At 45.0% G+C, this 24,393-nt stretch overlaps 1 long non-coding RNA gene across 1 annotated transcript in view; it reads right to left on the minus strand.

Annotated features, from left to right (window-relative positions):
* Window positions 1–623: 623 nt before the first annotated feature.
* Window positions 624–24,393, minus strand: part of LOC146062445 (uncharacterized) — a 133,088-nt gene continuing 109,318 nt past the window's right edge. Inside the window, exon 3 of the long non-coding RNA XR_014471321.1 lies at window positions 624–646. This is a non-coding gene — a long non-coding RNA (uncharacterized LOC146062445). The remainder of the gene's footprint in view (window positions 647–24,393) is intronic.

The raw sequence follows: 24,393 nt of genomic DNA on the forward strand, positions 1-24,393 counted from the left end.
ATTCTCCACAACCCTGCGGGCTCTAGAAAGGCGGTCATTAAATATGCGCCTCTCGTGGTTTAGGACTCTTTGTGGGTAGGGCTTCATTATATGTTCGTGCAGTGCGAAGGCCTCATCTGCCACGAACACAAATCCCAGGCCATTCTTTGTTTGCTCAGGAGGCGGCAGGTGAATAGAGTGGTGGTCAGCCAATCGTAGAAGCGGTTATTCCTTAGGGACCTGCCATCTGAGCATTGCCCATTTTTCCCCACATCCAGGAAAATAAATTCATAGTTGGCAATAACCATAATTAAAGTAGTAATGAGGACTCCCGTTCCGGCTAATTCCAACTGTGGCATCGGTAGAGTCCAGTCTAACATCTTCAGGACACCATAAAGTGGCCAATACGGACTCCATCATTTCTATCCACTGAGATCAGAGCAGGACAAAACACTCTCCAATTTGGTGACTATAGAATTGGGTCCATTTCAATTGGTTTTATCTAATCTTTCATCTTTGTTTTTTATTATTGTGTATTTTATATGTCAAATTGTTATTAAATTAATTATATGTGATTGGTAAAAATCAGCGCTGCTTCCTTTTGTCTACTCATAATTAAAGTAGTCCGAGTCGCTGTTGGTGGGCATTCTTCAATGGTTGTAGGGAACTGTAAAACAAAGAAAAACATGTTTTCAATTACATTTTTGTTTTTTCAACTACAGTCACAAGATCTATTTCAATCACCTGAAGACCTTGGTCATACCCCTGACCTAAACGAGCTCTCTGTTGAGGAGACAACATCGCCACCGCAACAGGCTACCAGGAGGAAGCCTTGCAGAAGCAAATTTGCAGAAGACTCGTTACTACAGGAAGCACGGTCTCACTTGCTCCGTAAACACAATAAATTTGATGACTTTGCATTGTACGTAGTGAAAACCATGCGCAAACTCACACCGCAGCAGCAACTAGAGTGCCAGCGTTTGATGAACAAGGTTTTGTACAAGACACTCACAGGCCAAATGACACCAGAATGGAACCTCAATGGCCCACCACCGCAAGCACCTGCTCCGCCTGTCCCTTTCACTTACACCAAGCCACCCGCCACCTACCCTTCCTCTGGTACCCATCCTCATCAACAGCCCATGTACCATTTGGGTTATGCCCAATCAATGGCCTCAACTTACCAACCGCCTCCTCACACCCCTCCTCAAATCAACCTCCCTACCCATTTCCACCATCACTCACCTCCATCCACCCACCCTTCCACCTCTCTGCAGTCTTCTCCTCAAATCCAATCTACCTCCAACCCGAACCAGCCACACATCCACTGTCTCCTCAGCCATATACACATCTATGTTGGCAGATCAGGATAAGGTGGAGGAGCCAAGTCTATTTAATGTTGGTTGCATACCTCCCAACTTTGTAGCTGCAGAAAGCGCGTCAGCGACCGTTGAATGATGTGGATTTGGCCCTGGAGGTCGCGAATGGATGCTTATGTAAAACATCTATTCGCAGCTGCGTGGGTGAATTCGCCATGCAAAGGGGGGCGGGGGACTGTGCGAGCAGCTCTGCATGTCAACCAGAATAACCATATCCATAGTTTCTTAAAAATAATTGAAACACAGAAATAAAAAAGTCAACTGAGTTTGCGTAGTATCTGCCCTTCAAATTACACATTTTCCAAATCAATACATTGATATTAATAGTTTTAATTTCTTGACCATTTCTTAACCCCTTCCCGACATTTGACGTATATATACGTCATGGCCGGGAAGTACTTCCCGACACATGACGTATATATACGTCATGACTTCAAACTGTCACTGCGTCTAGAGACGCAGTGACAGAGGGACGATGTCTGCTGTCCCTGACAGCAGACATGTCCCTGCATGCCCAGGGGGGGGCTGCGATGCCGCCCCCCCGTCGGCGATCGCTGTGATTGGCTGTTCAGTGTGAACAGCCATTCACAGCGTTTTCTGTGTCACCGGCGAATAACGTTCGCCGGTGACACGGGATCGGAGGTGATTGGTGCTGTAAAGTACAGCACCAATCACCGCGGGGTGTAAGGGTGACACTGGTGTCACCCCACCTCACCCCGCCCGCCCCCAAAGGCCGTGATTGGTTCGTCGGACCGACGGACCAATCACAGCCATGGAGGGGGGTTTAAACTAACGGTGACTGCACTGCAGACGCCATTCCGGTCTGGAATTGCGTGCAGTGCGGTCACCGTGCCCAGCTGCCGCCATATACTGACCAGAACCTTGCTAAATACTTACCTGATCACTGCCTGGATCTTGCTTCTTCTTGTGACATCCTGTGCTGTGTTGTGCTGTGTTGTGCTGCTGCGAGTTATTAGATAGAGAGATAGAGAGAGAGAGATAGAGAGAGATAGAGAGGCCTAGTGACAGAGAGTGCTATATTTTGTGCTGCTGCAGTGTAATAGAGTTATAGATAGAGAGATAGAGAGAGATAGAGAGAGATAGAGAGAGAGATAGAGAGATAGTGACAGATTGTGCTATATATTTTTTATATAACTGACTGCTGCCCCCCCTTTAGTGCTGATCAGTATAAATTAACTGATCAGCAACTTTTTGGGGGCGCAGGTTTTTTTTTATATATATATATACCTGTCAGTGCTGCTGCTGCAGTGTCATAGAGTGATAGATAGTGAGAGATAGAGAGATAGAGAGATAGAGAGAGATAGTGACAGAGAGTGATAGAGACTGCTATATTTTGTGTCTGCTGCCCCCCTTTTGTGCACCCCCAGCAACTTTTTGGGGGTGCAGGGGTTATTTTTCATATATATAACTGTCAGTGCTGCTGCTGCAGTGTCATAGAGTGATAGATAGAGAGAGATAGAGAGATAGAGAGAGATAGTGACAGAGAGTGATAGAGAGTGCTAAATTTTGTGTCTGCTGCCCCCGCCTTTTGTGCTGATCACTATATCTGAGGTGATCAGCAACTTTTTGGGGGTGCAGAGGTTTTTTTTTTTTATATATACCTGTCAGTTGCTGCCAGTTGCACTGTCAGTTGCACCAAAGGTTGTGCACCTGCTGCCCCTCACTGGTAATCAGTGTCGCATCACTGATCACCTTTTTTTTTTTTGTGGGTGCTGTGGGGTCTTTTTTTAATTTTTTTTTTACACACACTGTGATTTTGTGGGTGTCCTGTGGCCACTGTGCGCTGATCAGTGACGTACATCACTGATCAGCTTTTTCGGCACAGGGTTGATCTATTTTTTTTTTTTTTTGATCAAATTCCTGTTGCCTTTGAGCGCTGTTCAGTGACGGACGTTACTGACCAACATCTGTGCTCAATTTTTGGCGCAGGACCTTTTTTTTTTTTTTTAACCCCTTCAATTTTTTTTTTTTAACCCCTTCAATTTTTTTTTTTTGTATAAAGTATTTTTTTTTTCTGCACTACATACACACTACACACTACATACCCCCCGGGTTGAAATAAAGTTTGTACCCCCCCCTACACTATACACGTGTTGAAACATTTCACTACCAGTAACACAAAAATAAAAATGGCATCCCAAATGTCATCCCAAATGTCATCCCAGTCATCCAGAAGAATGTATTCAGCGGAGGAGGCATATGCCATGCTTGCCTCTGACTCTGACACAGCCAGTGATGCAAGCGGGGAATTTGAAGGATTCGTCTTAAGCTCCTCTTCCTCCTCTGGTGATGAGGGACCCCCTCAAAGACGCCCCCGTAGAGCAGCTGAGACCCCCCCCCCAATAATTGATCTCGTATGGACCCCACCACCAGACAATTTTGAGCCCCAGGTTCCTGAGTTTTTGGCCATGCCAGGAATCCAATTTGATTCCACAGGTCTCAGAGAAATTGACTTTTTCAAATTATTTTTCTCTGATGATTTTATAAATTTAATGGTGGACCAAACTAATTTATATGCCCAGCAGTTTATTGCTCAAAACCCCACGTCATCATTTGCTAGGTGGACCCCTGTAGATGCAGTAGAGATGATGACGTTTTGGGGTCTGGTGTTTCATATGGGCATAGTAAAAAAGCCAGAAATTAGGCAATAATGGAGTACAGATGTTCTGTACAGCACCCCACTTTACCGTATGGCCATGCCCCGGGCTCGATTTGAGACGATCCTTAAATTTTTGCATTACAACGATAATGCACAGTGCCCACCCAGAGATGATCCCACCTTTGACCGGCTATTCAAAGTCAGGCCGGTCATTGATCATTTCAGTGCCAAATTTGAAGAGATGTACATCCCAGATAAATTCATTTGCATAGACGAGTCCCTTATACATTTTAAAGGAAGGGTTAAATTCCGCCAGTACCTTCCCAGTAAGAGGGCAAGGTATGGCATAAAAATGTATAAGCTGTGTGAAAGCACCTCAGGGTACACTCACAGGTTTAGGGTATATGAAGGGAAGGATTCAAGAATTGAACCGCCAGAATGCCCCCCCTCCCTCGTAGGTGTTAGTGGAAAAATTGTCTGGGATTTAGTGCACCCCTTCCTGGATAAAGGTTATCACCTCTATGTGGATAACTTTTACACTAGCATCCCCCTGTTTAAGGCCCTTGGTTCAAGAGGTACAGCAGCTTGCGGTACTGTGCGCAAGAACCAAAGAGGCCTCCCAAAAACGCACATTGCCCAAGTAATGAGAAGGGGTGAAAGCAGGGGAATATGCACCGAAAATATGTTGTTGGTCAAATATAAGGACAAGAGGGATGTCCTTATACTGACAACAATTCACGGAGACAGTACCACCTCCGTCCCTGTACGAGGTACCAGTACCCACACCTCAAAACCTAATTGTATCCTGGATTACAATAGGTACATGGGCGGAGTGGATCTTTCAGATCAGGTACTGAAGCCGTACAGTGCCCTGCGGAAAACAAAAATCTGGTACAAGAAGCTGGCCGTGTATATCATCCAGATGGCACTGTATAACGCTTACGTGCTATTCCGTTCTACCGGCCAGAGGGGGACATTTATGCACTTTCAAGAGGAAGTCATAAAGGGCCTAATATTTGGGAACCAGCAGGCAGAGGGCCCCAGTACTTCTAGTACTGGCCCCCGTATTGTACCAGGGCAGCATTTTCCGAACGAAATCCCCTCCACTGCAAGAAAGGGCAGGACACAAAAAAGGTGCAAAGTTTGCTATAAAAAGGGAATAAGAAAGGAAACTATTTTCCACTGTGAAACTTGCCCCGACAAACCCGGCCTATGTATAAATGAGTGTGACGAAAAATTAAAGGTTTTTCGAAACGTTGGAATTCACGTTGCTGTCAGCCTGATTTTATTGCCGTGAGTGCCGCCTAAGTGGACGCATGAATAGTAACTTCCAGAGTGGAGGTATCATGGAGGGCACCGGCCTGATTGACTGAAGTTAATACGAGAGTGCCATCCACTACAGATCCCTAAATGAGTGTTTTAAAATATACCACACATCTATGGATTATTAGGTTCATCATTTCACCGTGCTTCGGGGGTCTTGCTAATGCCACATAGCACCCACCAACATTCCACCAGAATCTGAGCTGCAAAATCCAAAAATCACTCCTTCCCTTCTGAGTCCTGCCATGCACCCAACTGGTATTTTTTGGTCACATATAAGGCATTGCCATACTCGGGAGAAATTGGGGCACAGATTTTGGGGTGCTTTTTCTCCTTCATACCTTCTGAAAATGAAAAATTTTGAGCCAGAACTGCATTTTTGTGTAAAAAAATGTAATTTTTCATTTTCACTGCCCAGTTGTACCACAATTGGTGAAACCCCTGGGGGTTTGAAATGTACACTATACCCCTAGATGAATTCCCTGAGGGGTGTAGTTTGCAAAATGGGGTCACTTGTGGGGGGTTCCACTGTATTGGTGCTTTGGGGGTCTTGCTAATGCGACATAGCACCCACCAACATTCCACCAGAATTTGTGCTGCAAAATCCAAATATCACTCCTTCCCTTCTGAATCCTGCCACTTTTTGGTCACACATGAGGCATTGCCGTACTCGGGAGAAATTGGGGCACAGATTTTGGGGTGCTTTTTCTCCTTCATACCTTCTGAAAATGAAAAATTTTGAGCCAGAACTGCATTTTTGTGTAAAAAAAATGTAATTTTTCATTTTCACTGCCCAGTTGTATCAAAATTGGTGAAACCCCTGGGGGTTTGAAATGTACACTATACCCCTAGATGAATTCCCTGAGGGGTGTAGTTTGCAAAATGGGGTCACTTGTGGGGTGGTTCCACTGTATTGGTGCTTTGGGGGTCTTGCTAATGCGACATAGCACCCACCAACATTCCACCAGAATTTGTGCTGCAAAATCCAAATATCACTCCTTCCCTTCTGAGTCCTGCCACTTTTTGGTCACACATGAGGCATTGCCGTACTCGGGAGAAATTGGGGCACAGATTTTGGGGTGCTTTTTCTCCTTCATACCTTCTGAAAATGAAAAATTTTGAGCCAGAACTGCATTTTTGTGTAAAAAAATGTAATTTTTCATTTTCACTGCCCAGTTGTATCAAAATTGGTGAAACCCCTGGGGGTTTGAAATGTACACTATACCCCTAGATGAATTCCCTGAGGGGTGTAGTTTGCAAAATGGGGTCACTTGTGGGGGGGTTCCACTGTATTGGTGCTTGGGGGGTCTTGCTAATGCGACATAGCACCCACCAAAATTCCACCAGAATCTGAGCTGCAAAATCCAAAAATCACTCCTTCCCTTCTGAGTCCTGCCATGCACCCAAATGGTATTTTTTGGTCACATGTGAGGCATTGCCGTACTCGGGAGAAATTGGGGCACAGATTTTGGGGTGCTTTGTCTCCTTCATTCCTTGTGAAAATGAAAAATTTTGAGCCAGAACTGCATTTTTGTGTAAAAAATGTAATTTTGCATTTGCACAGCCCAGTTGTATCAAAATTGGTGAAACCCCTGGGGGTTTGAAATGTACACTATACCCCTAGATGAATTCCCTGAGGGGTGTAGTTTGCAAAATGGGGTCACTTGTGGGGGGGTTCCACTGTATTGGTGCTTGGGGGGTCTTGCTAATGCGACATAGCACCCACCAAAATTCCACCAGAATCTGAGCTGCAAAATCCAAAAATCACTCCTTCCCTTCTGAGTCCTGCCATGCACCCAAATGGTATTTTTTGGTCACATGTGAGGCATTGCCGTACTCGGGAGAAATTGGGGCACAGATTTTGGGGTGCTTTGTCTCCTTCATACCTTCTGAAAATGAAAAATTTTGAGCCAGAACTGCATTTTTGTGTAAAAAAATGTAATTTTTAATTTTCACTGCCCAGTTGTATCAAAATTGGTGAAACCCCTGGGGGTTTGAAATGTACACTATACCCCTAGATGAATTCCCTGAGGGGTGTAGTTTGCAAAATGGGGTCACTTGTGGGGGGGTTCCACTGTATTGGTGCTTGGGGGGTCTTGCTAATGCGACATAGCACCCACCAAAATTCCACCAGAATCTGAGCTGCAAAATCCAAAAATCACTCCTTCCCTTCTGAGTCCTGCCATGCACCCAAATGGTATTTTTTGGTCACATGTGAGGCATTGCCGTACTCGGGAGAAATTGGGGCACAGATTTTGGGGTGCTTTGTCTCCTTCATTCCTTGTGAAAATGAAAAATTTTGAGCCAGAACTGCATTTTTGTGTAAAAAATGTAATTTTGCATTTGCACAGCCCAGTTGTATCAAAATTGGTGAAACCCCTGGGGGTTTGAAATGTACACTATACCCCTAGATGAATTCCCTGAGGGGTGTAGTTTGCAAAATGGGGTCACTTGTGGGGGGGTTCCACTGTATTGGTGCTTGGGGGGTCTTGCTAATGCGACATAGCACCCACCAAAATTCCACCAGAATCTGAGCTGCAAAATCCAAAAATCACTCCTTCCCTTCTGAGTCCTGCCATGCACCCAAATGGTATTTTTTGGTCACATGTGAGGCATTGCCGTACTCGGGAGAAATTGGGGCACAGATTTTGGGGTGCTTTGTCTCCTTCATACCTTCTGAAAATGAAAAATTTTGAGCCAGAACTGCATTTTTGTGTAAAAAAATGTAATTTTTCATTTTCACTGCCCAGTTGTATCAAAATTGGAGAAACCCCTGGGGGTTTGAAATGTACACTATACCCCTAGATGAATTCCCTGAGGGGTGTAGTTTGCAAAATGGGGTCACTTGTGGGGTGGTTCCACTGTAACTATACCCCTAGATGAATTCCCTGAGGGGTGTAGTTTGCAAAATGGGGTCACTTGTGGGGTGGTTCCACTGTATTGGTGCTTTGGGGGTCTTGCTAATGCGACATAGCACCCACCAACATTCCACCAGAATTTGTGCTGCAAAATCCAAATATCACTCCTTCCCTTCTGAGTCCTGCCACTTTTTGGTCACACATGAGGCATTGCCGTACTCGGGAGAAATTGGGGCACAGATTTTGGGGTGCTTTTTCTCCTTCATACCTTCTGAAAATGAAAAATTTTGAGCCAGAACTGCATTTTTGTGTAAAAAAATGTAATTTTTCATTTTCACTGCCCAGTTGTATCAAAATTGGTGAAACCCCTGGGGGTTTGAAATGTACACTATACCCCTAGATGAATTCCCTGAGGGGTGTAGTTTGCAAAATGGGGTCACTTGTGGGGGGGTTCCACTGTATTGGTGCTTGGGGGGTCTTGCTAATGCGACATAGCACCCACCAAAATTCCACCAGAATCTGAGCTGCAAAATCCAAAAATCACTCCTTCCCTTCTGAGTCCTGCCATGCACCCAAATGGTATTTTTTGGTCACATGTGAGGCATTGCCGTACTCGGGAGAAATTGGGGCACAGATTTTGGGGTGCTTTGTCTCCTTCATTCCTTGTGAAAATGAAAAATTTTGAGCCAGAACTGCATTTTTGTGTAAAAAATGTAATTTTGCATTTGCACAGCCCAGTTGTATCAAAATTGGTGAAACCCCTGGGGGTTTGAAATGTACACTATACCCCTAGATGAATTCCCTGAGGGGTGTAGTTTGCAAAATGGGGTCACTTGTGGGGGGGTTCCACTGTATTGGTGCTTGGGGGGTCTTGCTAATGCGACATAGCACCCACCAAAATTCCACCAGGATCTGAGCTGCAAAATCCAAAAATCACTCCTTCCCTTCTGAGTCCTGCCATGCACCCAAATGGTATTTTTTGGTCACATGTGAGGCATTGCCGTACTCGGGAGAAATTGGGGCACAGATTTTGGGGTGCTTTTTCTCCTTCATACCTTCTGAAAATGAAAAATTTTGAGCCAGAACTGCATTTTTGTGTAAAAAAATGTAATTTTTCATTTTCACTGCCCAGTTGTATCAAAATTGGAGAAACCCCTGGGGGTTTGAAATGTACACTATACCCCTAGATGAATTCCCTGAGGGGTGTAGTTTGCAAAATGGGGTCACTTGTGGGGGGGGTTCCACTGTATTGGTGCTTGGGGGGTCTTGCTAATGCAACATAGCACCCACCAACATTCCACCAGAATCTGAGCTGCAAAATCCAAAAATCACTCCTTCCTTTCTGAGTCCTGCCATGCACCCAAATGGTATTTTTTGGTCACATGTGAGGCATTGCCGTACTCTGGAGAAATTGGGGCACAGATTTTGGGGTGCTTTTTCTCCTTCATACCTTCTGAAAATGAAAAATTATGAGCCAGAACTGCATTTTTGTGTAAAAAATTTAATTTTTCATTTTCACTGCCCAGTTGTACCACAATTGGTGAAACCCCTGGGGGTTTGAAATGTACACTATACCCCTAGATGAATTCCCTGAGGGGTGTAGTTTGCAAAATGGGGTCACTTGTGGGGGGGTTCCTAAATTTTAGCATCTTATGGTGCCTAGAAACCTACATGGTGCCTAAAAAATAATCTCATAAAAAGGAGGCTCCAAAATCAAGTAGGTGCTCCTTCTATTATGAAGCCTGTGGTTTGGTCAACGTGCACACTAGGGCCACATATAGGATATTTATGAAAACAAAAGAATTGGGGGAATCAATTTTTAGTCACATTTCTCTAGTAAAATGTACTGTGTTCCTTAGAAAAATGTATTAAAATTCCAAATCTGCAAAAAAATGAAATTTTGAAATTTCACCTACACTTTGTTTTAATTCCTGTGAAACACCTAAAGGGTTAACAAACTTCCAAAATGCTGTTTTGAATACTGTGAGGGGTGCAGTTTTTGAAATGGTATCATTTATGGGGGTGTCTCACATACAAGTCCCTCAAAGTCACATCAGAACTGAACTGGTCCCTAAAAAAATCAGTGTTTGAAATTTTCTTGAAAATTTGAGAATTTGCTATTCATATTGTAAGCCTCCTAGTGTCCAAAAAAATTAAAAGGAAGTTGAAATAATGATGGAAACATAAAGTAGACATATGGTCTATGTTAGTTATTAACTATTTTGAGTGGTATGATTATTTGTCTCACAAGCAGAAAATTTAACATTTTGCAAATTGCTAAATTTTCCATTTTTTTTACGACATTTTGGTATTTTTCACAAAAAAACACAGACTGTATCGACCCAAATTTACCACTAACTTGAAGTACAATGTGTCACGAAAAAACAATCTCAAAATCACTGGGATAAGTAAAAGCAAAAAAAAGTTATCCCCACTTAAGTGATAAATGTCAGATTTGAAAAAAAGGGCTCTGTCAGGAACGCAAAAACTGGCTCTGTCAGGAAGGGGTTAACTTGGCACAAGACAGAAGAGTAAAGTATCCCCCACAGGACAAAAACTCAATTAAAGCAATATCTCAAACCAGCAATCAGTATTTCTATATGCACTTAAGTGGATTTAAATCTCAATGTGCTGGAGGTGTCCCCAAAGATCGAATAATCAGGTGCTCATAAATATATACAGTTAATTGCCAAGTGCAATCAGCTGTTCAAAAAGGGGATTTCTGTTGTCGAGGCACTTTTATAAATTGTGATATTATCAATCTAAAACTTAACCTTTATTACTCTACTTTTTTTTTAAAATAGATACAGTAACAATTATATAGCTTACATAAATTTCTAGTCTCACAAAGTTCCTGCCAAATTATACTAAATAGCAAAAAGGCAACTGCACAATATATATATATATATATATATATATATATATATATATATAATAACCAGTGTATGACTCCCGCTATTTGGAGACCAGGAAAGGCAGTACAGCATGGAAGTTCAACGCCACATGACGGGAGGTCCAAGACCTCCCGTGTCCAAGACGGGAGGTGTCCAAGACGGGAGGTCTTCCTGACACCTTCTCCCTGGCATCACCCTCTGCCTGTCACTCACTGCTGTCACCCTCTCCCTAGGGTTTACCACCCATCCGGGATTACTCCGGAAAGTCCGGGAATTTAGCCCGTTGTCGGGAGTCTAGATGGTTGGCATTCCCGAACTATAAAAAGTCCAGGAAAACAGGGGACACTCACAGTCCAGCAGCCCCTTTCTCCGAGTCTGACGTGGCTCGACGCCCTGCCATGGCAGTGATGATGCATACGGTGTGGGCTCATCCGGCGCTGCTACTGTGTGTGCACATCCTTCGCCATCCATGAGCAACCAGTGCGTAACATAAAGCAGGTGTGGTCCGGGCCAGCGCAGGCTCAGTGGGCCCTCATGAACGCTGGGTCTGCAGCCTGCACCTGGCACCATTTACAAGGCAATGACAGTCACTGCTGACCACTCACAAAGGTTTGCTGCTGCCCTGCCTCTCTCCACCCAGCCAGCCAGTCCCAATGTGCCTCCGCTGCCCCCAGCCATGCCCCTTACAGTCAGTATATGTAATGTTAAAGTAAGTGGGATGCATTTTTGATTGTCTCTGTGGCAAGAAATAGACAGACAGTGAAATGCAGTGCTGTGTGGGCCCCCTCCCCTGTGGCAGTGGCTACTTCCCCTTGGCAATGAGCATGCAACCCCTGGCATCAAGCAAAACACCTGTAGCAATGAGCATGTAGATAAGAGGCACTTATTTGGCCTAATATGTAGTAGGCATTATGGCGTGTGGTTTTATATGTAATGGGCATCACAGTGTGTGGCATAATGTGTAATGGGCATTTCTTTGGTATAATGTGTAATGGACATTATGGCACGTGGTATTATATGTATTGGGTGTGTGATGTGTAATAGGTATTAAGGCGCGCACTGTCCTTATTATTAGTTTGGCTCCTACACTTTCAAAAAATTGTAGAGCCCTGGCATAACATGGGCATCATGGCGTGTGGCGTAATGTGTAATGGGCATCTCAGTGTGTGGCATAACATGTAATGGGCATCATGGTATGTGGAATAACGTGTAATGGGCATTACACGTGTGACATAACGTGAAAGTGGCGTTATGGTGTGAAAATCAAGAAAACATGATAAGGCGGGGAAAGGGGCGGGGCTGGGGTTGGTCAAGAAGCGGAGCTGGGGGCAGGTCAAGGGGCGGGCCACAGTGCGGGACTCTCTCACCAAAAAGGTAGTAACCCTACCTCTCCCTGATGTCATCCTCTTTTGGACATGAAGAGGTTAACTGGCAGTACTCTAGTTATGGCCTTGGTTGGGGGGCGGGATGGGGTGGTGGCCTTATGTGAAAAAAATATATATAAATAAGTGCTGATGCTCTGCCAATCTATGTTGAGTGCTCCACAGGGAATGGTGAGAGGGGGGGGGGGGGGTTGTGTGTTCCTCAGCCGGGGGCATACACATGAAGTGTACACCTTACACCGCACACCTGCTACAGCACCATACACCTGCAGCAGCTCACCATACACCTGCTACAGCACTGTATACCCGCTGTAAAACAGTGAAAAACCCCATGTCGACCTTTTGACTGTCGACCTAGACCATGTCGTGATAATGCTTGTGTCGACCTAATGATCTGTTGACCTTGTTCCATGTCGACCTAGACTCATGTCAACCTTGCAGTATGTCGACTTCGTGGTGTTGACCTAATGACTGTCAACCATCTTTAGGTCGACCAACCGACCATATCCCAATCAAACTAGTCAAATGCAAAACACCTTAGAAATATGTGCAAGGTAGCCAACACCGCCACGTAACTCAGGAACTCATTCAGGCCCTAAGGGCACAAACCGATTCCCGTAGGACACTGAATGAAAGTGTCGGTGCACAAACACAAACCATTATGGCACAACCACTGCTTAAGTGTCTCTACACACAACTTACAGCACAAAACGAAAACATCATTATTCCCACCCCATCCACAATCAGCAGTGTATCCTGCACTCCTATCAGTACCTCACCAACTACTCCACCAGGTAGGAGTGTGAGAACCAGGGGTTGTGTGGGCAAAGGTGGAAAGGGGATCTGTAGCAGGACCCAGGCCAAAATGCCTACATTTTGGATTTTTTTTATGTCTTTCTTTGACATACAGATGGAGCGCCTCTCATTCAACGCCAGCTCTTGCCAAATTCCCTCTGCTGGTGGGGAGGAGCTTCATCCTCCGGTTGCACGTACCCCCGGCTGCACACAAGCTGAGATTGTTTACATTTTTGGCTCCTCCCTCCCACCAGCCAATCAGGAGCAGCCATTATAGGAAGCCTAGATTTGAGCATACCCTTAAGCTGGACCATTGTATGGTAGGCTATCCCCTTCTTCAGTTTTTTGGAGGGATCATTTTTCACGTTTGTAAAATAAAAAAAATCATATACTGAGTTTTGTGAGAGAACAACAATAACGGACTACCAATGTATATAAATATACCATTTCCTTAAAGAAATAGATACACCTATTATGGGTGTAAGTGTTCAATCAAACTCACTGTACATCCACCCCTGATGAAGTAATATACTGCCGAAACGCGTTGGTTTAATACTTTGTTCCGTTGTCATCTTAAAGGATCTCAATTCGGTGGTTCATCACTTTATGTACAATTGACAAAACAGGAAGCATTTTTCATTTGTTTCATTGTCGCAGGGGGCAATGCCCCATTTTGCTAAGGCAACTCCCCTTTTCGGGGGGTCCCAACTCGCTCATTTAGAACATTGAGAGGTATGTACATGCCAAGTATGTACCAATCCTGTTGTCCTGAACCATCATTGCTTTGGTGATGTCGCCACGTTATGTTACAGTTACTGATGGGGATACTAGAAAATAACACAACCAAATAAGCACACAATCATCCCCCCCCCTCACATACACCATAGAACAAACACTGCGATACACAGAAGCAGTGGCATGCCTTTATCCCCTTTGTTACAAGACCCAGTAACAATATTTTGCATTCATTTATTACATTAAGAATCAGCCACCCTTGCTTTATTCACAATGCACGTAATTAAAATCTGTACATTTTGGCTGCATTAGGAGTTGTTGTTATTAGAACCTTTTTATAGAAATCGAGTACTTGGACACTGGCGCGGTTTTATATGCAATGGAATTGCTGTTGTGCACTAAAATGTTTCCTTATTAGTGGACTCCCGCTGTGACGAGCAACTATCTATGCACATAAATAATTGTTTTCTGTTAAATTAGTTGTGTTATGAAAAAAATAATTACTAGCCACGAAGGTTTATTTTATATTATTGCTCATTTGCAGCATAGGAGGAAATAGCTGATTTTGTTCATTTAGTTCACAATTATAAGCAGTTACATAATCTTATTATTTATGATATTTGGCTAAAACAATTGTAAAACAACTTAAAGGTAATGGGCGGGATGCACTAACATCCGCGTCCCCACTTCGCCGCACATCGCCGGCTACCGCATAGATAATTATCACAAAGGCACAACACCAATTGCGCACAAGGCATGTGAGCAGCGCTAAAAGAAAAGTGTTTGGTACAAAATTTGGTACTTGTTTCCTAGCACGGCGCCAGCGATTTTAATTGTATCCATCGGGTCCGAAAAAAACGGAACGCCATCGACCCGATTTTTACATTGGAACCAATGGAAAATGGTCCCTGAGACCCGATTTTACATTGGACCCAATGTTAAATGCCCCCCCAGACCCCAATATTCATTGTATACCCACCCTGATGGGTCAAATGTCCCCCCATTGTTACCGCCACCCCACGATGAATGCCAACCCGAAGCGTGGCGAGCGCAGCGAGCCCGCACGGGGCGGCGGTACGCGTCCTCCGACCTTTTCATACCCCCACTATCCACGGAGTTGATTTTTTTGCTGGTTAATCTGGTTGGTTCGCTCGGATGCGATATTGCATCCTTGTGAGTCAATCAGATCCCTCCTTGCGAATGGTGGTACGCCGGCCCACCATTCGTACGGGGTATACGTTCGCACGGCATGTGAATTGATGTTTTACATGAATACCCATTCTAAGCCTGGGAGTACCCACATCATTCGATAAGTCTCTGACCATCGAATTATGTGGAATGTGCGTGTATATCTAAGGTTGCTCATTGGTGGGCGGGCAGCTGACATCCGGTCATAACCGGCCATTTTCTGGCAGTGTCAGGGAAAACGCAGGCATGCTCAAGCATTTCACGGGAAGGTGCGTGAGGCCATCTCTTGCCCCGATCAGCCTTATTCTATCGCAACCGCCAAGTCCTGGGCTATGTACAGACTGCGCACACTCAAAATATCATTAGGTGGTGAGTGATTGCAAATGGATTCACAGCTAATTGCCGGGGGTGTGTGTGTGTTACCTGCTTGTTGCCAGGGGATTTCCTGCTCCTTTCCATGTGGTCTGCATTGAATCTGCCGATAGAGACCCTGCACCAGCTCCTCCCACCAGCGCTTGGGCTGCGGTGGCATAGGTACGCCGCTGACTAATAACACAGCAACACTAGATTGTCCATGAAGTCACATAGTGTTCATCCAGCTTTAGGCAGCAGCTCACAGAATGACAGATGATGAATGAAATGAAAAAAAGAAAGAAAACTATTGTTCTCTAGATGTTTCCATAAATATTTTGTAACAACATACGAGCATACATTATTCATTCACTTTTCAATATGTGCGCATTGTGAGCTGCATTTGTTGATTGATCCGTCAAAGTAAAATTGAACCTCGAACGGTGAAAGCAAATAAACAATGAACACTTGTAGGAAATGTTCTTTGCATTCGCAGTTTAATATTAGTGAATGAATATCTTCCGGATGTGGGTGTTGAATGGTTTAATGCAGAAAGAAGATGCAAATCAGGGTTGCCTACCTTTAAAGTCTCCTCTCCAGAAGAAGCCCGGAGAGGATTCTGTCAGCAGCACTTCGGGGGCGGGGCCTGATGTAGACTTCATCAAGCCCCGCCCCCAAAGTGCTGCTGACAGACTCCTCTCTGGGCTTCAAGCCCTGCCCCCCAGTAGGCAAATCCCGCAATTTGCGGATCTTCGAGGAGGGGGCGGGGCAAAATGCAGCAATTTGCATCTTTAGTCCCGTTCCCCTAAAAAAGCATTGAATTGCGGTAATTTGCTGCTGCGGCCAGGGAGGAACCTTTCCAGGGAGCTGGGAGGGGGACCCAATTTTCGGGAGGGTAGCCAGTCCTGAAGCCAATTCATTCACTGGGGCCTATCTGTAAGCCAATGCCTAGCATAATGGAAAGGTTCTAGGTGCTCACTGGTAAACAGATGATTGTAGCAGCCTCCACTTTAAGGCACGATTACGCCCTATACTGACAGAGGCAATGCTACTGATAGCAAAACACACAGTACTAACAATGGTGGCCATGACCGCTGATCTGTGACTTTGACAAGCTGCTGCTTAGTAAATAGGCCCCCAAGTCTTGTTTTCTCTCTCTTTTTCTCCTCTATAGAACCCAGCACTGAAGAAAATGACATCATCGCAGCCGCACTGGGACTGGGCCGCATGCAAGGGGGTGTGTTCTCGGCGCGGCGGGCGGCACTGACCTGTTCATTAGGCTGCGAGTGTACACAGCCTAGTGCACAAGTCTGAATTAGGCCGATAGTTGCCTACCCTCCTGCATTCTGCAGGAAACTCCCTGAAATAGGAGCGATCTCCCAAGGAAAAAAAAATTATATATATACATTCAAATGGAATCATCAATATGATTTCCTGCATCGGTTATTAATTATTAGTTATTAATAAATCACAATAATCCCTATGGCTACATGGATTTTAAATAAAGTTTGGTACTTGTTTCCTATCTGGGCGCCCACGATTTTAATCGCGGGCATCGGGGGTAAAATCGGGGCCATCGCGGGCATCGCGGCCGATAAAAAATCGGGTGCGATGGGCCAGACGCGATGCCCGCGATTTTCCCATAGAGAACAATGTTAAATGCCTCAATTTACCCGCGATGACCACGATTTACCATAGGAAACAATGTTAAATGGATCAATTTACCCAAATCAGCATAGGAAGAATAGTAAATGGGCCAAAAACACCCCTGAACATTGAAATGTCCCCCCAAAAGTAGTTGATGCCACCCCGCCATCAACGTGAACCCGAAGCGTGGCGAGCGCAGCGAGGCCGCGAGGGGCGGCGGTACGCGTCCTCCGACCTTTTCATGCCCTACTATCCACTAGGGCGTGGAGTGAGAATAGAATAGTGTGGCGAGCGTAGCGAGCCACCGAGCCCGAAGCGTGGCGAGCGCAGCGAGCCCCGCGAGGGGACGCGGATACCTTCACAGGTAAACGCGTCCCTTCGCGGGCTTCCCAGTTGTCCGCGTCGCCATGGACACCTGGGAAGCCCGTGAGGGGACGCGTATAACTGTGAAGGTATCCGCGTCCCCTCGCGGGGCTCGCTGCGCTCGCCACGCTTCGGGCTCGGTGGCTCGCTGCGCTCGCCACACTATTCTATTCTCACTCCACGCCCTAGTGGATAGTAGGGCATGAAAAGGTCGGAGGACGCGTACCGCCGCCCCTCGCGGCCTCGCTGCGCTCGCCACGCTTCGGGTTCACGTTGATGGCGGGGTGGCGTCAGCTACTTTTGGGGGGACATTTTTATGTTCAGGGGTGTTTTTGCCCCATTTCCCATTGTTCCCTATGATAATTTGGGGAAATTGATCCATTTAACATTGTTTCCTATGGTAAATCGTGGTCATCGCGGGTCAATTGGGACATTTAACATTGGTCCCTATGTAAAATCGCGGTAATCGCGTCGGTCGCATCGCATGTCATTATAATGGCATGCGATGTACACGCGATGCCCGCGATGGGCGCCCAGATAGGAAACAAGTACCTAAAGTTTCTCATAGACACTTATATGGAGCAACTAGTAAAACACAATACATGAACCAGCTCTGACACGTATCAGTGTATTTTCTTCAACTGTAGAGTAGATCTTCCGAAACATGTACACACCACAATAGTGGGCACTCAGGGTTCTACAGTATGTGGAATTTGTGTCGATATACCGTTCGATTCTTTTTCTATTTGTAGAAATATCTTTCTTTTCGATTTCCACTAAATATGAATACTCAAAAATTTGATGCCCTTTCAATTTGATTGTGATTTTGCTTCTATAAGCAAAATCTAAAAAAAAATAGTGGAAATCTCACCATGTGTACCCACCTTACCTGATCTGGGGCTCATCTACATTTGGATGTAAGTCATTCTATGACACCTCTCAGATGTGGTAGTGCACGTCCGCGCTTCTAGGTGCCACATTCCAGGGCCTGACCAAGGGCCACCCAATTCTGGTGTCTCCTCTACAATGTCCCTTCAAAACTTTTTTTTTTAAAGTAGGTAAGTATGGTTAAATTTCACTCCAAGCCAAAGGGCCCCTAAAGGAGTCACTGACACCCTGGGCCCCGCACATAATCTGACTCTGGTCCATATATGGAACTAGACACTCCTTTTGGGTGAGGCATGACACGCCCCCTCATCAGGGCGCCAAGCGAAATTCTAATACCAACTATAATCTCCCTCAAACTAGTTTTGAAATGTAGGCAAGTATGATTAGGCCCTTTATACAATATTAAACAAAACTTCCAACACATTACAGCTACCATGTGTATACCCCGAAGGATGCTTCCTGTGTGCAAGACGTTAGGGATTTGCGTGCGCAGCGCAGTAATATTTTAAATCACACAAATCGGCATTGTGCGCCTCAGAGACAGGCCCTTGTTGAGACTCCGAGACAGGCCCTTGTTGAGGACTTGTATATTGTACATGCATCAAGTTCACCTTTAAGCTACATAGTAAGAACACATAAGACCATGTAACAGGCTTTTCCTTTATTTTGTAAATGAATCCGTCACCAGTCGGACCACAATCATTAGCAGGAACCCAGGATCTCATGTTATATACTAGGTACAGTATATACGGACAGAATCTACTTATTTATTTTTTTTGCCAATGCTACAGTAGAGTAATGATTACAAATGACACTAATTATTACTCTAACTAGTTAATCAATAATAACACCGATGGCAATTTATCTCTCTGATAGTTCAGCAGTCTTCATTAGATTAGTTGGATATTGTTATAACAGCAAAAAGATACATAATGTACAGCTTCCATTAACCACTTCATAACTAAAGAATTGTGGCAATAAGATATCCTTCTTATAAATGGGCACGAGCTTGAATAAAGGGGGGGATGGAGGAGCAGGGACACAGTGCACAGGGCCCCCTGTAACAGGGCCTCCCCAGCATGAAGCTTCACATTGCTGCATTGGGCAATATTAGTGCGGCACTCCCCTCCTCCTCCTCCTCCTCCTCCTCTGTTACTCTGCAGTCACTCAGATTCCTATTCACCACCCACAAGTTACAATATCAGCTGAGTTCTATGGCAACGGCTGTTGTCTCGCATCACAGAGTCCCCAGCCACACCCTGGAGGACCCACCAGCAACTGTGAGGGAAGCTCAGATATCTCCAGTCAGGGACCGCTGTCCTTTGCTTCCGTATAATGAGTTCTGTTCATTGGTGAAAGGAGGAGAAGGTCCAATGGTTTAAGGCCCTAATTCTTATTGGTTTGCCCCGTTGCAAATTCACAATGTGGACCAATGTAGAAGATCTGCGGGACCCCTCGGAGCCCTGCATAATCTCTGGGGTGCTCGCAGCGGGGTGGGCGTAAAGGAGGTGGACAGGGGGCGTTGGCATGTGAATGGTGGTAGCTAACAACCTTCCAGGGGTGGGTGGCTGACGTCATGGGATGTCATCTGCCCACCCTGTTCATGGAGCAGGGCGCCGCTAATCTGTCACCGAAGAGAGATTATTGAGCGGTTCGAATCGGAGACCATCGTATGATTTCAGGCACCTACACAAGGCTGCGGATGGATGTATATGCAAATGTGGGGAAAATAGGCGAATAGTGGGGGCTACAAGGCTCGCCAAACAAGCTGCTTGCGAGCCAACCAGAATGAGGGCCTAAATGTGGACTCCATTGTCTTAAGTGCTCCAGGGCCCCCAAAGTCTTACTCCAGCCCTGGTGAGAGGTATTAATAAAGTAATCATAATGGAACGACCTTGTTCTTGGTTTAAGTCTTTCCAATGTAGGTTGCCATTTCCTATACTGTGTTGTTATTTGTAAGGTTTCAGCCTTGTTGGTGCTCATCAGTTACAATGTTATAAAGATCAATCAAACAACGAAGCTCGTTAGGGAACGTCTTAATTCAAACCCTTGGGACAAGTGTCAGAGTGACCTGCCAGGGGTTTGGAAAAGGACCCAGTGATCCCCACCCCGGGACCAGTTTAACACTGCCCGTTTGGCAAGACAATATCCACCATTGAATTCCATGCTTACCTGCTGAGCAAATACATATGGTCTGCATGGTGGTATTAATAGGGATACGGTCATTAGATTGACCCTATTAAGGTCAACATACATTGGGTCGACCACTGGATGTCAACAGGCTTTAGGTCGACACATGAAATAGGTGACATGGCTAAGGTTGACGGGGTTGGGTGGTCGACACAAGGACTAGGTCAACAATGGGAAGGTTGACAGTCAAAAGGGCGACATGTGCCGACAGGCGGTATTTCATGCCCTACCCTCCACTATGGCGTGGTAGGAGAATAAAATAGCTCACCGAGCGCAACGAGGCACCTTGCCCGAAGCATGGCGAGCCAAGTGAGGGGATGCGGCACACTTTGACCGTGTCCATGTTGTTTGTGTCACCATTCGGCCTAATGCTTGTTACAACATTCCAACCCTGTCGATCTTAGCCATCTCGACCTAGTTCAGGTGTCGACCCAGTGAATGACCCATACCCAGGGGCGGATAGGCCCACCGGGAAACCGGGCCATTTCCCGGTGGGCTGGCCCAAAACTCATTAAAAAGGGTCCGGCCGTGCTCCCCCCTGGGCTGGCTGGGCCGCGGGCAGCGGCCGCAGCACTTCGCCCAAATCCAAAATGGCCACGGGAGGGCTGCTGCGCATGAGCGCACAGCACCTCCCAGGCTCCCAGCTCCTGTCCTCCTCCCACCAGTGTGCATTACACACCGCCACCCCCACCCCCCGCATTACATACCGCTGCCGCCCAACCACCTCAACCCCAATCCCCACCCGCGCTATACTGCATGATAATATTTCCATTCACTTTTCTGTTACTTTTTTTCCCCTCAAATACAACTTTATTAACAACAATATATCACACAGTAAGTACATTGTAGTGAGTTATATCAGAACAAATACAGGTGATACATTCCTTAGGAAGGTGAAAAGTTTGAACTAAGCTGTTAATCACAATGTAACTATATTCAAGGACAACTCAGTGAACTTCCTTTTTTGGTTTAAGGAAAAGCTAGCAAACGATTAATCACAATATCCATGAACAATGTTGGGGTTAAGGGTAAATAACAGTCCATTAATTTTAATAGTTGCTTAGCCCTCGTGGAGCAGATAGCACACAGCGCTGCGTTCCACATTCTTAGGCACAATGCTGGAAGACTATACGTTTACCTCATCCCATCAGTTCCAGCCTTTCACAGACACAGCTGTGTGACTTTTATGATGAACCAGGAGTGTTAAAAATGATTTACTGTCCAAATGTTTGTCTGTGAGAAGATTTGGGAGCTTATCAATGCACCGTAATATTTCATGATGGTGGATGTGAGTGTCTGGGTCATTTCAGCTGAGGCAATTAAGAAAAATTGGAAGAACATAATGGGGAAAAAAAGACTCGAAATGTAAAATTGTTTCAGGCTGCTCTTGAGCTGTGGTGTAAAATCACCTATAATATTTCAAAGCTGCTGTATGTATTTAACACCATAATGCCGTCCCCTTGCTTGTCTGCAAAAAAGATGGCAGTGTCACTGTGTGATTATCTCCAGCCCCCAGAGGAGCCGAGGACAGTCACTGTGGTGAGTTGTATATGTACAGTATGATATATATAATAGGGTGTGAGAATCAATGGGAAAACTACCAAAATCTCTCACTCCCTGATTGTCACACCCTATTACATTTGTCCCGTAGTGTTCATTATAGCACTCTGCATCTTTCAAAACCCAAGCAGTTCCTCTTCCTTGACTAGGTGGTGCTTCTAGCACAGTGTGATCTGTATTTCAGCACTGGTGTGCAGACCAGACCTGTGCTAGAAGCACCACGACAGAGAGCGACACCCCAGGCAGAAAAAAGGAATTACATGGGATTTTAAATTATGCAGGGTGCTAGAATGACCACTATATATATATATATATATATATATATATATATATATATATATATATATATATATATATATATATATATATATATATATATAGCAATTTTTGTGGAAGCAGGCACTCACCATAGACATCAAAGTAGTTGAGACAAGGCTTTATTTCATGGTAATGGTCGACGTTTCGGTCCTCACAGGGACCTTTGTCAAGACATAAATCTGTCACATCAAGAACCAGGAACACCAGGCAGTGTACTAATGCAGTGTCTGAGACAACTATTTATGGCATCACACATATGATTGATAGCGACACCCACTTCCTGTTCCACAAAAGACAGGAAGTGTGCGCTAAATGGTATATAGACCTAAATTCAGAATAGGAAAACAACCTAACATGTTGTACCCATAGCATTATACTCATAACAAAATTTGGCATACGAAAAACCACATATAAGGACAAAAATAGAATCAAACAAGTGAGCTCCGTTAAACCGGAAGTGACATGCGTTCCACCGCTGTGGAACGCACGCCAAAACCGGAAGTTGGACGCCGTTTGGCGCGCAAATGCAACCAGGAAGAAAGGCAGAAACAGGATATGTTCTGCGTTCCAGCTCAATGACACGCAAGCCAAGAAACGGAAGTAACATTCCGTTTTTTGGTCCAATTGCAGCAAAGCTACAGCAAAGTATATAAGATGTTCAAAAAATTTGTTTTAATTATTAATCAAAAAACTGCAATTGGCTAGGAATATATAACGCTAATGGGACACTGAGAAATGAAAGTAATATGCTTTTAATATAATAAAGTGCGCCATAGATACTTTGTCTCAGAATACTGCCTGATGCATCACAAAAGTGTACAGTACCTAAATCAACTCTATGCACATAAAAACAAGAAAAAAGAAAAAGATAAATGCAAATGTAGTGATAAACATATATATACACACATACAAAGAAAAAATAAGCAGAAACATAGTGGATGCTGCAGAGTCCCACAATCATTCAACTAATTTCAAAGAAAAATATTATAAGCAATATATTCATTAAGGCCCTTTGGAGCCAATGTCCCCAGATCGTAGATCCAACGTGCCTCCCTCTGGTGTAGCTTTCGACTCCTATCTCCGCCACGTGGTAGGGGTGGTATAAAGTCAATAAGCATACATCTCAGACTAGCCACAGAATGTCCAAGTGCCAGAAAATGTTTTGCCACAGGTTTGTCGGATTTTTTCTGCTCGAGAGCTTGACGGATGGACAGGCGATGATTCGCCATACGCTCTCTAAAGCATCGAGTTGTCAATCCAACATAGTACAGTCCACACGGACACGTTAAGATGTAGATCACAAAGGATGCCATACAGGACAGTCTGTACCGGATCTTGATTTTTTTGCCGGTATGTGGATGAGGGAATGTCTGACCAACCATCATTGATCTACATGTTGTGCAATCTGTGCAACGCACACAGCCAAGACGTTGCGTAGAAAGCCAAGTAGAATTATTAGGTATAGGTTGTACATGTGGTCTCATGAGCAGCTGTTTGAGGTTGGGTCCTCGACGAAAGGACTGCATAGGCGGCCTTTTGCTGAGATGTCCCAGCTTTGTATCTGTCGAGATTATCGGCCAGTGTTTTTTTATAGCCTTGCCCATTTCGTCGGATGCCGTGCTGTAAGTAGAGGCAAATATCATACGATCAGACCCACATCTCCGAACTGACCTCATTTCCTCATGCCGATGTCTGGTGAGTGCCTTGCTTAGACATCTGTCAATAGTGGACTGTTTGTATCCTCGTTCAATAAAGCGTGTACACATCTCGTCGATTTGAATCTGCGCTGTATCATCCGATGAGTTATTGCGTAGTACTCGGATGAATTGTGAGATGGGTAAGCTTTCTTTCAAGGAACTTGGGTGGTGACTAGTGGCAAATAATAGTGAATTGCGATCGGTCTCTTTGCGGTAGAGGGTGTAA

The sequence above is a fragment of the Crinia signifera genome, chromosome 3, assembly GCF_055691185.1.
Source record: "Crinia signifera chromosome 3, ASM5569118v1, whole genome shotgun sequence".
Taxonomy (NCBI): Eukaryota; Metazoa; Chordata; class Amphibia; order Anura; family Myobatrachidae; genus Crinia; species Crinia signifera.